The sequence below is a fragment of the Natator depressus genome, chromosome 1 (genome assembly GCF_965152275.1).
Source record: "Natator depressus isolate rNatDep1 chromosome 1, rNatDep2.hap1, whole genome shotgun sequence".
In the NCBI taxonomy this organism is placed as follows: domain Eukaryota; kingdom Metazoa; phylum Chordata; order Testudines; family Cheloniidae; genus Natator; species Natator depressus.
This window is the reverse complement of record NC_134234.1, coordinates 276,203,890-276,221,772: the sequence shown is the minus strand read 5'-3', so window position 1 is coordinate 276,221,772 and position 17,883 is coordinate 276,203,890. Positions and strand designations below refer to the sequence as shown.

Sequence of the window (17,883 nt, the reverse complement as noted above, 5' to 3'; positions counted from 1 at the left end):
CCTGGAGAATGATCTAGCAGGCCGGATGTATTTTATTCAGCCTGTCCATAGGTAGCTGATGAAAACATTCTGGGGACGGGAGCTGAACAGGAGGGTAGCCATGGGTGGACCACAGCCCACACAATTAGCTCTCAGGCCCAGTTAAAATTTGAGCACCACACAGTGTTTAAAGTGAGGGAAATCATGGGGGGTACAGACAGGAATGGAACCTGGGACTTGGAACAGGATTACATGGATCGCAATGCCACTCATCAGTCCAACTAGGGTTGCCAACTTTATGATTGCAGAAAGGGAGTCTGCCTTAGCCCTGCTGCGCTGCTGACCAGACTTTTAAGAGCCCGGTCACCGATGCTGACTAGAGCCACCAATATGCCTTTTCGACCGGGTGTTCAGGTCGAAAACCAGACACCTGGCACCCCTACGTCCAACCATCTGTCCATCACTCACACAGCAGAGGGACTTTGCCCTACGCTACCTGGCTCTGCTTATTGCCTTCCCATTGGCTTCCAGCACCCACAGCCAATCTGATTATAGCTAACCCAACCTATCTTGGCCATGGGCAGGCATTAACCAGAGATGGGTGGTGTTATGGTAAAGCTCCTTCCTTACTGGCAAGATGGAGGGGAAGGCTGGGCCAAATCTGATTGGCACTGCAATCCGATTCATGGGTTTCTGCTGCTCCACCATAGACACAGACTGATACATGGGGAGCCCATGCACCAGCCTCCCCATTGATAGAGGCTCCAGCTCCAACCCACACCACCCAGCTCTGGTTACCTCCTCCCCATTGGTGAAGTTGTGCCTTGCTCTCACCCCGTTCTGGGGGGCCATGGCCAGAATCAGATTGGCTCTCAGCTCCCAAACAATAAGCCGGTTGGCAGGTAGTAACTGGAACTGGGTGGCATGGAACAGACTTGGACCCTGTGTTAATGGGGAAGCAGAGCCAAACTGAGTAGAGCAGTATGAGGCGGCAGCAGCTTTACTAAAAGACGGCACGCTTCAGTGACCTGGCTCTGTCTTAATTAAGTATGACTCACCAAGGCGTAGTTTGTGGCCGTCTACCACCTTAAAGCTGCCCATCCTTGCTCGACACTTCTGATGGCAGCATAGCAAGTCTGGGACTCTCTTCCCTTTGTTGCCTCCAGCTGGTACACAAACTCCTCACAGTTCCATGGCTACGATTTTGCCTCTTTTCCAGAACTCCTGCTGATCCACCAGGGACATGAAGAGGCCACAACAATGACAGATCTGTAGCAGCATGGCAGTGAGTGACCAAGAAGTCCTGCTGTGCCATTTATGTCACTTCATTACCACTGCAAAAGGGTGGTGGTAGGGAATTAACTGCATTTTAGGTAAAAACAAGCCTGTTCACCACTGTTTCATGCCCTTCCACAACAAAGAGAGGCTAAACCTAAGCCTCTAAAGACAAGGAAGTATACACACATAAGGGAACATCTCCCCACCCCACATTCTGAGTGCCACCTATGTGTGCAAAATTATAGGACTGTGCCCTTCAACGGTTAGGAGAGCAACAATTTTTAAGGTCTCACCTTGACTAGTAAAAAAAGGCGTTTCGGTACGGCCTAGCTGATACCACTAGCTAAATCCAACCATTATTTTTAGTCAAGAAACTCCGTAGTTTCTCACCACTTTCATCCTGTTTTGAGGACTCCCTCTGAGATATTGTCTTTGGCTACTCTTTACTACACAAAGTGGTGTGTGACATCACACTGCTAGTACTCACCAGTACAACAGTACAGCAGAGGACAGGCATGTCCATACCATTGTGACTATGTTAATGCCAGTGCAGATGTTGAATTCTGGTGGATACCAAGAATATGCAAGGGGTTGTTCTGAAAGGTGAAATATTTTAAAATGTAGAAGAGAAACCTATAGAAAAACAAAATCCTCACAAATAGTTCACTAGTCTTGGCCTCAATTCAGAGGAACATCCGAAGTCTATGCTCTCCCGAAGTCATGGCCCCTGTTTGGAACGACCACGCCCCCACACCCCCGACACCTGAGACGCCTGATCAAAGGCAGAAAAGTCTACAAGTGGAATTGACTATTTTGTTTTCAACATAAGTGGAAGCAAAGTTAGTGCTTTCCATTAAGCTAACTAAAAAAATGTTTTAAATATAGTTTTATGCAAGGTGTTAGGCATCTAAGTTTGTCGTGAATATTTAACAGAGTACCATGCAACAAAAAAACTGCACAAGATTTTGTATGTAGTAAGGTAATTTATTCTGAAGTCTTAAACTGAAGATTTGGAATGTACAGTCAAATTTTATAACAAGTCACAGTTCTACCCTGCTGTCACACACCAAGACACTAGTGTATTCTTTAGTCTATCCCAACTTTTGTTTATTCATTCATTTAGATTAAAATATATAGCTCATCTGCATATCTTAAACTACTGAAATCTGAAGACTAAGAACTGTCTACATGGCAATTTAGTGCATGTAAGCCACAGTCAATCTACAGTGCACTAGCTGGCCACATGGACCCTGCTACCGCACACTAAAAGTTCCATAGTGCACTCTGAAATAGGAGTATGTCAAAGTGCACTATGGAATTTTTCGTGTGTAGTAGCAGGGTCCACATGGCGAGACAGTGTATGGCAAGCTAGAGCACTGTACATTGACACCCTGGCTTGCATGCACTAAACTGCCATGTAGACAAGCCCTAACATTATTAGTCACAGTCCCTTGTGTGTGTATTAATATTGTCAGAACCCTCTCCCCCATGCCAAAATATAGCCAGAAACCAGAGAAATAATGCCATTTAGAGAGCTTGTTAGTGTCAGATAAGTCTTTTTTTTGCAGGTGGAAATGTTCCAAAACACAACAGGACATCTATTCTAAAAGTGACTTTGTTGTTCATTAGATAATCTTTTGGACATTAGGAAAAACGTCAGAGTGGTTAAGCACTGGAATAAATTGCCTATGGAGAGATTGTGGAATTTCCATCATTGGGAATTTTTAAGAGCAGGTTGGACAAACACCTGTCGGGGTGGTCTAGATAAGACTTAGTCCTGCCTCTCGAGGTCCCTTCCAGTTCTACGATTCTTATAATTCAATTTTCCACTTAAATTTTGTAAGGAGCTTTGAAAATAAAAACCAACTGATAAATTCTCCAAGTACTTATAAAAGCTAAAACCCATCACTTTGCAAAATTGGCAAGTACCAGAACTTTATACTGTTTGTTTAAAATTATACAGTGCCAAGATAAAACGTGCTCAGGTGTTTGTGTGGAGAGGAAGCCAATAGAATGGAATTGTCTTCAGCCAAGATGCATGAGAGCAAGTCATAAAATGCTTAATTTTCATAACTGTGTTAAGCATAAGATCATTTAACTGCCTTTCTGCTAGCTTCTACTCTTGCCTTGTATTAAGTAATTTTTTCCATTACTAGAGAGAGGTTTGTTTTTATTGGATGCCTTCACTCCAAGTATGTTTAGAACTTCTACGTTTTAAAGGACCATGGGTACAAGGAGATTAAAAACTGCTTTTCTTTTAATACTTTTCAATTTTTTGTTTCAGCAAAAAAGTTATGGCCATCTGTTTATCCTCTAATTAAGTATACTACCTATTTTTCCAAAACAGGAATAAGGATCCCAACTTAAATGGTAGCTTTGTTTCCCATAAAACTATATGCAATGATAGTAACTTTACATTCCTATACACTTTAATTCAGAGGATAATAATCAATGCATTGTAGCCACAGTTCTTTAAATAGGGATCATTATCTACTGGATTTATAGGAAGGCTGTGTAGATCTTAAATAGCTTCCTTTCTACTGTGCTCTGTTACAAATAAAAGTTAATTGAACAGTAAGACTTTTCAAATTTTGTTCCTTTAATGCATTGTAGCTGAAGCCTTGAGCCACACAGACACCCCCACCCCACCCTGGAGTTTTCATAGCATACTGCGGTGCCTCAGAAAGAAAAAGGTAAGATCCATTAAAGCAGGGGTCATTGGGTTAATTCACCTTCCAGAAACAATTCACTGTTTACAGTGGTTAACAGAAAAGATGTGTTAGTTTGTTAGCATATTTCATCCATTATTTTCCTCAAAATTTTAAATAAAAAGTCTGTCAGCACAATTCTACATTTCATAGGTTCTGACAAGTTTTTTTGTGCAAAGATTCAACTGATCCAACTGCTGGACAGCAGAAATGCTGGCAGATGTCACAGTGCTCCACAATTTATAGATTTTAATATTTATAAGGTGCCTATCAATTTCTGGGGGTCTGTACACAGAAGTTTAGATGACTCACATGACATGATCCCATAAGAAGTCAGCCAATTACTAGTCAGAGGAAAGTAGAAATAGTTAGGAAAATAATTGCAATTGTATGTCTCTCTCTTCAACTGCTGCAAGGTCTTCTTTTGGAAACTCTGCAGAGTAGGAACGACATCCTCACAGGTTTGTATAGTGCCTAGCATAATCAGGGCGCCAATCATATTGGGGCATCTGGTGCTATTGTAATAGATGACAGACCTTGTGTATGATAGGATAAAGCAGAAAAATGACTGCACACCTCCCCTTTTCTTGCCTAGGGATAGAAACTCCTGCTACTCAAGTGGCTTACCTGGATATAAATTTTTGAAAGGGGAGGGAGGAGGAAGAAGGTAGGGAGCAGAGAACAAGAAAAAACATTGAAGAAAAGCAAGCAACGCCTTGTGAAAGAGGCACCTGCTCTAAAGGGATCCTAAGCTCTGATGGAACATAAGCCCTCCAAGACATTAGACACCCACAGCTACGAATCTCTTCAAGTGCACCAGAAAAGGGTTTCCTCCTATCTAAAAGAGCTCTGCCACAGGACAGCAGAGATAAAATGGCTTTAAGGGGTGGGACGAGGAGGAGAGGGGGGAGAAAAAAACAAGATTGAAGAAAGAAGCCTTCCTTTTTAAGCACCTGCACTCATGAGCACAATTCCTGAAAGAACTGTTCAGGGAATCCCTTAGAATTTCTACATCCAGGGAAATGCGTTACCTTCAGAAAGTTCCTACACTGAGCATGCACCTATTCTTGCAAGCTATTCTTTACATTGTTTTAAAAAATCCATTTGAGTCCCCTTCTGAGGCACCTACTCACCCCCACAGACATGGCTGCATGTCCCCCAGTGTAGAATAAGATCTTAAACTGACTTGTGGCAACTGGAGGCAAATGCCTTTTCTGCATAACACACTAGGCCTTAATATCAAGCGCTCATGGGACTCAGAAGCTGCCCTTTGAACACCCTGCCATAATGGACATTCTGCAGCAATTTTAATTTATCGTTTGTTTAAAAAGCCAGAATACAAGAGTTGCAAACATAACATTGATTCTTTGCAAAGAAACTGAGAGAAACTGCCAACCAAATTCTCTCATTGTAGGGATTCCCAGTCCTATACAGGCCCATTTTGACTGGGTTCCCTCCTCCTCCATTCCTACTGCTACTCTCCCTCATTTGCCCTATCCAGGAACCAATGTCTGCCACATGCTGCTTCTTGGAAAGGAAAGAATTTGAAACGACCCTGGTGGCTTGGGGCTAGCTTTGCCCAAAAAAGGGATGGGTCTCAGATAGGCAAATGAGTTATTGAAGCTGGCTAGTCTGTTCTTCCCAAATAGATTTTTAAAGATATGCCCATTCTCATATGTTTGTCAGCAACTATTAGTGAAAATTTGTCAGCGTTTAACCAACCAAACCAGCTCAGGTTCAGCCTGGAAAGATGGGGCTTGTAGCAGCTCAAGTTAAAATCACAAGCTTTCGAAAACCCAGGATAGTACTGATGAACAAGAGATGCTGAGAGTGCTCTGGGCAAGATGAAAAAAGAAAGGTCCCTCTGTGGTTCACTTCTATCCTTTTATGGACAGATGGGGAGTATGAGATACTCTCCTTTGTAACCTGGAGAACAAAGAGGCCAGCCAGGTCCTGACAGGACAGGAAGAAGGAAAACAGTGTCAGACACCTCTCTGCAAAAATTGTGGCTTCCATGGCCAAAAATGCATAATTCTGTTTAAGAAAAGAAACAACCAAAAGTCCATAGTTTTTAAAGCATGGAGCATACAGGCTTTACATCAGCCCAAACTACAACAGAACTTTATACATTCCCTGCAATCACCATAACCCTCAAATGTTTCTCAGGCAAACGCAAAAAAAACCCATAGATTTTGCTGACACTGAGCCCTGAAGTTTTGCTTCTCCTCTGGTCCAGCAAGTGTCTGAGCACAAGGCCCTTCACTGAGAACCAATTGCCTCTAGTCCCCAGCTGTTACTTTATGAACTCTAAGAACACACAGCTGACTCTAGACCAGGGGTGGGCAAACTACAGCCTGGATCCAGCTGGTCAGGGCTTTGGATCCCATCTGCAGGATTGCCACCCCCGTGGAGCTGTGGGCCCTATTCCGCTCCGAGAAGCAGCCGGCACCACATCCCTGCAGCCCCTGGGAGGGCAGGGGGCAGAGGGCTCCACACGCTGCTTTTGCCTGTGGGTACCTCCCCCAAAGCTCCCATTGGCTGGGAATGGGGAACCTCAGCCAATGGGAGCTTTGGGGGAGGTACCCACAGGAGAGGGCAGCGCGCTCAGCCCTCTGCCCCCCCTCCTCCCCCCCCACCCGGGGCCGCAGGGACATGGTGCCAACCACTTCCCGGAGTGGAGCAGAGCAGAGTGGGGCCGGGGACAGGGCAGGCAGGGAGCCTGCCCTGGCGCGCGCCGCTGTCACCCCGGAGCTGCTCCAGGTAAGCAGCGCCAGGCCAGAACCCGCACCCCTCCTGCACTCCAACTCCCTGTCCTGAGCCCCCTGCTTGCACCCCAACCCTCTGCCACACCCCACACCCCTCCTGCACCCCAACCCTCTGTCGGGAGCCCCTTGCCACACTCCGCACCCCTCCCTGAGCCCCCTCCCGCACCTCAACTCCCTTCCCTGAGCTCTCTTGTACACCCCACACCCCTCCTCTGCCCCAACCCCTTGCCCTGAGCCCCTCCCTCCCCCACCCCAACCCCAGCATGCAATTTCCCCACCCAGATGTGGCCCTCAGGCCAAAAGGTTTGCCCACCCCTGCTCTAGCCTATGAAACAGACATTAATAGAAGCATCACACCTGGTGTCCCTTCAAGATCAAAGGCATAAAGATCCTGCAGTTACAGTTGAAATGATTAAATGTTTCTCTAGTGACTCCAGAAAAGTCAACATGTCTCTTCAAACCATCCAATTCATGGGGATGACAAACTGTGTGGGAGTTCTTAACAGAGTTAATTCAGAACTGATTAGGAAAGCATGTGTCACACAGTACTTCTCAGATAGTGCAGTCATGCAGTGCTGGTGCCAGTGAAGACCTGCTGGTATGGCTAAGTATTAACATAAGAACACAAGAACGGCCATACTGGGTCAGACCAAAGGTCCATCTAGCCCAGTATCCTGTCTTCCAACAGTGGCCAATGCCAGGTGCCCCAGAGGGAATGAACACAACAGGTAATCATCAAGTGATCCATCCCGTCTCCCATGCCCAGCTTCTGGAAACAGAGGCTAGGGACACCATCCCTGCCCATACTAGCTAATAGCCATTGATGGACCTCTTCTCCATGAATTTATCTAGTTCTTTTTTGAACCTTGTTATAGTCTCGGCCTTCACAACATCCTCTGGTAAAGAGTTCCACAGGTTGACTGTGCACTGTGTGAAGAAATACTTTTTTGTTTGTTTTACTTGTTTGTTTTTTCAGTACTTAGTCTTGTATAAAACTTTGACTAAACCTGTTTGTGCTAAAAACACGCTAATGCTCAAGTGTTCATGGCTCCTAAAACTGACAACTGAATTTGGTTGTCCTGTATTCATAACTTTACTTACACAATTTTTCCATAACTTGATGCAATCAACTGTCACAACTTTCTTTGCAAGCTAGCAGATTTGAGATAGATATCTGAATTATCAGGTTTGTCGGCTAGAAGAGGAAGAATGAACTCAAGATTGTACCATCAGCCATCTTTCATTCTCTTCCTGTTCTGTACTCAACCTATGATTACAATGGTGATCAACAAAATAGCTTACTTATGAAAAGCAGGTTAGTGAGGAGGCTGATGCTGTACAACAAAACTTGTTTTGGGGGGTGGTAGAGAAATCTGGCTTTGGTTCAAGTCATGTGTAAAAGCAAACGAGTAGAGACAGGTTAGCTGAGCAGGCAACTGGCAGACACTTCTGAATAGTATCTCTGAGTTCATACTCCATTGTGATGGAAGAACTTGAGTTATTGATGTGGAACAACTTTTAGCACATAGATGAGAGAACCCACCACTTTTTTTTTTCATTCATGGAATTCAGTGCAGGGTGGGAGAATTTAATAGATATACTGTTCCACTGTTGGCCAATAGCTCTTTTCTATGCCTTTCCTGGGATATCCAAAACACTGTGAAAAATGCAAGAAGAGACCAATGGCTTCACCATTCTGGTCCAAAGGCCTTAGGCATTTGGAACTGCAAGTTCCTATCAGTCTGAGTGACTGGAGGGGAAGAGACTTTTCGTCAAGTCAGCTGTCAAGCTTGTCTCATTCTAATACTTAACTTTAATAGTTTCACCAGAATATTAAAGATGCAATGTTACTGCCTTGCAACTAACATATAAGCGCCTACGTTAAATGTGCTGAGAGATGTCTACCACAGGGGTGGGCAAACTATGGCCCGCGGGATTAGCACGCCTGTGGTGCCGCAGGCCCGCACTGCTCCTAGAAGCAGCCAACACCACATCCCTGTGGCCCCTGGGGGTGGGGGGTATAGGGCTCCATGCGCTGCCCTCACCTGTGGGTACCTCCCCCCACAGCTCCCATTGGCTGGGAATGGGGAGCCTGCCCTGGTGCATGCCGCTGCCACCCTGGAGCCGCTCCAGATAAGAAGTAAGAGGCACCAGGCCGCAGCCCACACCTCAACTCCCTGCCTGCACGCCAACCCCCTGCAACAACTTGCCTGCACCCCAACTCCCTGCCATGAGCCCCCTGCCACACTGCTCCTGCACCCCAACCCCCTGCCCTGAGCCCCCGACCACACACCCCCACCCATCCTGCACCCCAACCCCCTGCCCTGAGCCCCCTCATACACTCTGCACCCCTCCTCTGCCCCAACCCTTTGCCCTGAGCCCCTTCCTGCACACTGCACCCCCCTCCCACACCCTGCACTCCTTCCCGCACCCCAATCCCCCACCCCAGCCCTACCTGCATGCAATTTCCCTACCCAGATGCGGCCCTCAGGCGAAAAAGTTTGCCCACCCCTAGTCTAGCAGGTTTTCCAGCAAAACAAGACTTGGGTATGTCTAATACAATGGTTTTCAACCTTTTTCATTTGCGGACCCTTAAAAATATTTCACATTGAGATGCAGACCCCTTTGGAAATCACAGTCTGTGGACCCCCAAGGCTCCACAGACCACAGGTTGAAAACCATAGGTCTAATGTAAAATATCAAGCAAAGGGAATATTTTTGGAAAAACTAAACTTCTAGGTCTTCATACAGCACAGAGAAGCAAAAGGTGACACCACCTTTTTTAATCTTTTGAAGGTCAGAATGTAGATTCTCCTAAAGCTGGAACATAACTGGGATATTTTCCCCAAAAGAGGAGCTAAGCCCTCTGTGGTTGTCAGGGCTGGGCCTGCCTCTTGGACCTGCAGAGGAGACAAACTTAATGACGGGCCTGGATAAATGCAGAAATACTTGGGTAATGAGTATTTCAAAAGCCAGACTAGCTTACTGATTCACTTGGGTGAAGGGGTGGCATTCTTGAAGACCACTCAGAAGCTGTATCTGCAAAAAATAGATCTGCTCTGCTTAATGGGTAGCAAGGAGCATATTCTACTAGGTCTCCAACTACAGTGACTTCCTCTTCCTGCACAGGCTTCCAGGTTCAATTCAAACAGTTCTTCATAAGCAAAGATGATCTGAGAGAGATCATACTCCATCTATCTAAGGCTACTTCCATGCGTAAAGTCGATGGACTAGCTATAAAACTCCATGGAATAGCCGTTGCTGTTTAAGAAGTAACAGCCCATAGGGATGGAAGCTGAAAGTGCCTGCTGCTGTGTCCTTTCTCCCTCCACCCCACTTCCCCTTTCCTTGAAAAGGTTCCAGCTCCTCTGATATACAGTGAAAGGAGTTGAGCACTCTTTACAGAGTTAAAAGTGAAAGATCACAGATTTAGCTCTTCGACCCAGCATCTGTGGATACTGGTTGATGAGCAGTATGAGGAAGTAAAAAAGCTACTGACGCTTTGTTGCAAGTCATTTGTACTGTATGGAGGACACCAATGTTCTCTTCTCATCCTTTGTCTTGAATACTGCTCTATCCAGGACCTCCTGGAACAGTCTACAGTCTCTCACAATGTGGCTCACGTCATGAAAAACATGTTCAAGCTGAACAACCTGATGGTAACTGCCACCTTGCAATAGCATTACTTGTCAAGGCAAAAAAGAAACCAGAGACAAAGACAGCTAAGAAAAACTTGTGAAGCATGACTTGGGGTCCTCAGCTTTGATTAGACCACCTCAGATTATATGCCCAAAGAGAACAGCAAAGGAAAAAGTAGACAGAGGACTCTTAAGTCTTCAATTGTGTCAATTTCAGCACATGGCAATACATTTCACTCACTAACTGGTGGGTAATTCAGGCAGGACCTTGTCTTATAAATGAGTGAAGTAGTTACCAAACTGGTGATTGTGACATCTATTTTAAGCAGCAAATTAAATTTTTAGCACGGGGCCTAAGTGAACTGACAGAGCAATTCTGAAAGCCTTTTGATCTTGTTTGCCTTCCCATTTTTACTGTTGTTTCCCCCCCACCCACACTCTGAAGACCGGGGAGATGCACATCTTTCTCTGATCCCATTTATTCTCAGATTACTCCTTTCCAATGGCCTAAGCATATAATTACCACCTTACTCTGACATACGTAAGCTAGAAGAAAACAGCTTACCCCTCACTCAGTATCATCTTCTAAGCTGGCTTTGGCTTTGTTTATTGGAGGATTGAAATATCATGTAAAAACTTGCTATAGATGGTTACAATTTCTTCCCTGAGACTATTGCTTTTTGTGATTTAAAGAAGTAGACAGCACAGTATTCAGTTCTACTACTTTCAAGCAATGTTTTGTAACACTGGACCCAAGTTTAAATTCTGTCATCTGAATCACAGGTCATTGGCAGCTTTAGCCGATAGGTTCAAGACCTGGAACAATTTTAGGTTCAATGTCTTTAGAAACCAACTCCTAATAGTCTGTGACCAATAAACCTGAATGCCTCCAATACCAAACCAGATGAGAACACAGTTCAATTGGGATGTCCAGAGGTCAGCAAGGATGATCTGTATTCCACAATTATACTAAATTTTAAAAAGTTAACATTTGCTTGGCTTTAAAGGAACAGATTCTTCTATTCTTCACACTCAATCACCTGTCTAAAGTAGGAAGTTGAAGAAGTGGAAGTTGTGAAGGCATAATTTATGCCTTCACATTTTCAGTTCTGTGCTAGGAACTAAAGAGCCATGAAAAGCTAGCAGCTGTCAAAATTTTCTTGAGACACAAGGTAGGTGATGTAATATATTTTAGTTTATCAATTTCTGATGGTGAAAGCAGCTTTTGAGCTACACAGAGCTCTTTTTCAGGTTCAGGAAAGGTACTTAGTGTCACAGCTAAATACAAGGTGGAAGGTTTAGCATAAGCAGTAAACAAATTCTAAGAGACCATTCAAGGTGAAGTAGCCCATTAATACCTCCGCAGCTCCAAGAGTCAGGCCAAAAGAGAGGATTAATGGGTTACAGACTGTTGTAATAAGCCATGAATCCAGTGTCTTTATTAAGATCATGATTTTTAGCATATAGCAGAGTTATGATTTAAAGTCCCAGACTCACCTTTGGAAGGTGTTGTTCAGATTTCCTTTGAGGACAAGGACTGAGAGGTCAGATATGGAGTGATCATTTTGTGATAAGTGTTTGCTCACAGGTAGTATTGCGTTTTTGTCTTATTTTTCTGAGAGAATTCATCGGAGAACACAGTGATTGTCTGGTTTCACCCACATAGTTATTGGGGCATTTGGCGCACTGTAGGAGATACACCCCATATTGTGACAGGCATATGTAGGAGCCATGGATCTAGGAAGGTGTGTTGTTGGGGAGCACTGATAAATCGTAGCACTGTAGACAGGTCTGCAGAATGTGTGTCTGTTGTTATGGTGGAGTCTTGTGCCATTTGGAGTTGGTGTGCCCTGGTCTGTGGAGAACTTGCATCTGATAAGCCTGGCAAGGCTGGGGGGAAGGGGGGAGGAACGGGAGGGGAGGGGGGTTGCATGAAGGTGAGAAGAAGGGGTTCAGGAAAGATCTCTTTCAGAATGTGGTCCCCATTGAGTATGGCTTGTAATTGTTTCATGATACCCCCATATGGGTTCCAGTGTGGGGTGGCAGATTTTCTTGAGTCATTGGCTGAATGGAGACATAAACAAAGCAAAAAAAAAAAATACTGAATTTCTATAGTAGTTAAGAGAGATCTCTCTTTAGTAGTCAGAAGTATAGCATGGTTCACTGGTTATGGTGCTTTACTAGACTCACAAGGTCTAGGTTCTCCTACCAGCTTTGTCACTGACCTGTGGTGTCTCCTTAGTAAAGTCATTTCATTTCTATGTGCCTCTTTCCTTCCTCCACCCCCTACTACTTGTCTCTTGTCTATTTATAGCGTAGCGCTTCCAGGTAGGAACAGTCTCTTGCTATGTGTGTACATTGTACAATGGGGCCTTAATTTTCTACTGTAATACAAACAAGTCACAACAGTTATAAACACACACTGATTTAGAGCTATACTTTCTACTTGGATGTGGGGCTTCCACCAGGTTTACTAGGAACCAAGTGGATATACCCAAGAGCAGAATTTAAGCCTCATGTTTATTCCTGACATTACATAAAGTATTAAAAAAACCTCAGCTTAAATTTGGCTCAAAAAAAAGTATTAATTTTGTAAGAGTTAAGATTTTAACATCAGCTACCAAAATTTACATACATTTTAAAATTGAAATACAACATTTTGAACAAGTTCTTCTGGGGGCTGAGGAGTCCACACCATTAGTTCCTACAGAATTTAATTTCCCATCCACGCTCATGCCCAATTTACTTATGTTGAAAATGTTAGGCTGTGCAACACATTCTGCAGAAGCGCTTTTGGTGGCTTATTTAGGAAAGTCTTTGAAATCCTTAGCATGGCTACAACAAAAAACTCCAGACAACTAGACAACATCTTGTTCTGAAGACAGAGTTTCTGCAGAACTGAACCTTAATCAGGATGTCCCCCAGAATCTTCCTTTTGCCTTAGTGTTTGCCTTAGCCACCACATTTTTGATGAGTACTAGGTATTCCATAAGATTTTCAAGCCCTGAAATGACAAGTCACCTGTTCTTAAGAAAGGTGCCCCCATTCTTCATAGCAGCAACTCAATTTTTAAAACACTTCAGTTATTGTACCTTATGACTCCGGTATTTTGTATTAACAGTCATTTAAATGTACAGCAAAGCTTTTTTCACTGCTGAAATTGAGATTTAACTGATGTCCCTCAGCTGCCATTCTATGCCCCCCTCCAAAACAGTATCCCCAACTGTGGTTTTTCTCATCCCAGAGAATCTGCTCATATAGTAACTTGCTCATATGTGGCTGCACCTTTCTGCTGCAAGACAGAGGACAGCTCCAGACTTTTAGTCACCCATAGGGATCTTATCCAGTCAGTCCAAAGAGCCACAATATTGTCCCATTAAAGGGCAGATCTTGACCCACAATCTGCCCTGCTTACAGTTCAGTACAGAAAATGAGGACATAAAATTCTACATGCACCTAGGTATTATATCAGTACTGCTACCATTCCTGCCCTGCTGTGAAGCAGGAAAATCTGAAGCTGGAGAATACAGCAGCCTGCTGTAACAACAGGTTTCCATGTGACCAAATGGCTACAGCTGGATTGTATTCTCCCCTAGAAAGAAAGTCCATAATCCTGGGTAGAAACTGGGAGGCTCTGAGAAAGCAGGGGGGGGAGGGGGGGGGAGATAACTGGCCAATGAGTAAGGCTAAGATTTTGTCATGGCTATTTTTAGTAAAAGTCATGGGCAGGTCATGGGCAATAAACAAAAACTGAAGGAAGCCGTGACCTGTCTGACTTTTGCTGCGGCAGCTCCATGGTTTCACCTGCCACCGTGGTAGCTGGGAGCTGCAGGATGACCATATTTCCCCAGCTGCTCGCTCAAGGAGCCCCTCCATCTGAGGCTGTTGCCTGTGGCTGGAACCCCGCCAGGGCCCTGCTGGCTGCCAGCTCCAGAGTCCCGCGGCCACTGGGGCTGAAGCAGAGAATATCCCGGAGGTCTCTAGAAGTCACAGATTCCGTGACTTCCATGACCTCCGTGACATAAACATAGCCTTACTAATGAGTAATAAAAATATAGATCTGGATATAGGATGGATGTAGGCTGATGTATCACGAGGAGGAGTGCTATCTTAATGTTCCATATTTACTCAGTGATGTAGATATCACTTTTGCATAAAGACTGTTTGGACTTGAAAACTAGCTGCCAAACCAAACAATCAACTTATCTCAAAAGACAAAATGCATTCTTGTTCTCTTCATTAGCAAATCTTCAGTGATCAGAACTCTGATGGCCATTTTGTTGATGCATGGAGTAGATTAGAGCTTGTCCTTCCAAACTAAACTGACTTTTTAGTACAGGTTAGTAAAGTTGTTTGAAGTTGCAGATTTTTCTAAAGAAATAGAAACTATACATATCTTCACAAGATTCTTGCTGGGGGTTTTTTTGGTCGTAATAGTAAAGATTTCATAGGACTGTTCTGCTAGAAGCTATTACTGCATGCAGTCCTGACTGAAAAGTGTGCTGTGCTTCCACAAAATTGACTGCTGCAAATGATGCTTAAAATCAGCGTTAAGATATCATCCAGTGGATATTTGAAAGATCAGCCACGCTCCCATTCAGCCAGTTGAAACCTTTTGACACTCTAATGAAAAGGCAGGAGAAGAGAATACATCTGACTTGCAGGCCAATAAGGCATCTTTTTCCCCTGAACCTCTGAAACACAAGGTGGAGGATTACTACGTTAGCACAATTTACAATTTTGCCCTTTAAGGGGTCAGGGGCAAAAGTGTGCAGTAAAAGTTTAGACTCATTTAATGGGGCTTTAGAAATCAAGTCTTTGCTGAAAGTTTGAAGATGTTATTGTTTAAGTAAGGACTTTTCAAGCTATTCAAATAAAAAGTCCAATTTCAGAAATCAAGAACAACGTTGTAGGATGTACTTCGGCCTTGCAATGTTTTACTCACCCAGAGTAATTTGAGGGGTAAGATTTAGAGTGAAACCCTGACTCCCTTAAAGTCAACAGACAAGACTTCCGTTGATTTCAGACTTCCCGGGAGCCAGGGTTTCACTGGTAGTCCATATTTCCCCTCATTTAAAAAAAGGTGGGCAAACTGCATGTAGGATAGTATTTTAATGATTTTATAAGACTTGTATTTAAGGATCCATTCCTGGGTTACCCTGCCATAATAATAATTTTTATTATTATAATTACAGTTTGTGACACCTCAAGCTCAAGTGTCTGAAATTTATTCATAAACTTGGCTAATTAAAAGAGTTTTTCTTCTTTTAAAAAGGCTTTCATTTTTAACTCTTAAGGGTATTACAGAAACAGTGACTTCCACACATTTATGAATTAAGGCCAAACTTCTACTGCAAATACATGAAAACCTTTCATGCAAGTGTTTTCACCATTAAGAGACAGGGAACAAGCAGAGTTAACGTAACATCTACAGAAGGAGGAATAGAGCCCAGATTCTCTCACGCCAAGTACTGCAGTTTAGCCACAAATCTAGACGTCACTGTTTGTAACTCACCTTATTAGAAGATAATTACAATTGCACTGCAGGAAATTATGATCTCAGTTTGAAAACAGTTACCTCCCTTTCGGAAGAACAGCAGAGTAATTTAAAGATTCTCGTTAGTTTCACAGCTCTAAGATGCACGGGCAGAAGTCGTGGGAAGTTTCACTTTTGCTGCTCAGAGTGCTGAGAAAGAATTGTATCTGTATCTTTACAGTAGGTGTGGTCTCTGGGGGAAATAATGAAACACGCAGACCAAATTACTCATTTACTGCAAAAGAAAAAGCTATGAGTAGCAGCAGTATAGGCCTACTAGAAAAATTCTGAGCAACAGTAGTAAAGCTAGATCATGGGTGGAGGGCTGGATGATGAAAGAAAGGGATGGTGAAAAGGGGAAAAACAAAGAGGAACTTGGTCACTTCTCACTGACTCACATGCAATCCCCCCCACCACCACCCAGTCAAGAAAGGTAAAACTATTTCTCCTCTGCAGCTGAAGAGCTGGGGAAACCAGAGAACAAAAAGTTCTATTTGGCACGTAGATACTACTATTCTGGAATACGTGCAGGGAAGGAGGATGAGGAGAATTGGGAGTACCTAAGACTGTCTTCACAGCAGGTTGACATCCACGGCTGGCCCATGCTAGCAGACTTGGGCTCACAGGGCTCGAGCTGCATGGATGTTTCATTGCTATACAGATGGCTCTGTGACCCTCTCACCTCACAGGGTCCTAGAGCCCAGGCTCCAACCTGAGCTCAGAAGCCTACACAGCAATGGAACAGCCCCGCAACCTGAGGAGCCTGAGTCAGCTGACAAATTGTGAGAGCCCAAAGCTATTTATTTCTGCAGAATTTAAGCACCTTTAGATTGGCTAGTTTTCTAGTCCCTCTACTTAATCTTCTAAATTAACTGAATACAAACCAATGCTGTGTTATCTTTGAGTCAGCAAGCAGGTCCAATGGTTCTGCTGCATCAAATGGTATTCTCCAACAGCAGCATCTTGAAATTAAGATGTCGTAAAACTAGTCATTCAGAACTCCGTGTAGCAGAGAAATAGTCAAGAATTGTTAGTTTCATGATACTGTTACAAAAAGCTATAAGCAAAGACAATCACTAGAGTCATTCATGGAATAAGCATACTCCAAAAAAGGTTCCAAGCAGCAAAGAGACAGAAAGCTCCTTCTTTGCAACAGTTATTGGGGAAATATAATTTGACATTTAAGACATACTGGCAAGAGGATAATATAAAGAATTGAGAGCCCATGCAAGAGCCATTGACTACAGTACCCTGCAACTTTATTTACAAGCAAGCTCGGAGTTGTCAAGGACTAGGCTTCTCAGAAAGGCACTGCTTCTGGACCCCAACTGAAGCTCCCTCTTACCTAAATTTGCCCCCCTTCCACCTCCTCCCCCCACTAGCTAGTCTAGTAAGTTAAAAGTTAAGTATTTATTGCACAGTACTATACACTAATAGAAATATGGGGAGTATTTGTAAGATTATCACCCACCCCACACTGCAGCCAGAGAAAGTGTTTCATTTTAAACACTTACAAGACCAAAATATTTTGAAATACCACAGCACGGTCAAAATTAACTTTTCTGGTGAGGAGTCCAGTGTTCCAATTACCCAGCAAGCAGAGGGACATATAGGGGTTAACAGCAAGATTCATCCTGGCCTATTTTTTGTACTGGCCTCCAGCTAGGAGGTACCAGTAATTAGGATTGACCAACTGTTTAATCACACAAACCCAAACACCCTTGCCCCATCCGAGCCCATGAGGCCCCACCCCTTCTCCAAGGCCATGCCCCCGCTCACTCCATCGCTCGCTCTTCTACACCCTCACTCACTTTCACCAGACTGGGACGGGGGTGGAGGTGAGGGAGGGGAGGCAGGCTCTGGGCTAGGATGGAGAGGTTCGGATTGTGGGAGGGGGCTCCAGGCTGGGTCTGGGGCAGGGAGTTGTGCAGGAGGAGGTCCGGGATGCGGGCTCTGGGAGGGAGTCTGGGTGCTCGAGG

The 17,883-nt window shown here is 44.1% G+C and overlaps 1 protein-coding gene across 4 annotated transcripts in view; it reads right to left on the bottom strand.

Annotated features, from left to right (window-relative positions):
• Positions 1-17,883, bottom strand: part of PPP1R12A (protein phosphatase 1 regulatory subunit 12A) — a 206,193-nt gene that overhangs the window by 175,174 nt on the left and 13,136 nt on the right. The window lies entirely within an intron of this gene.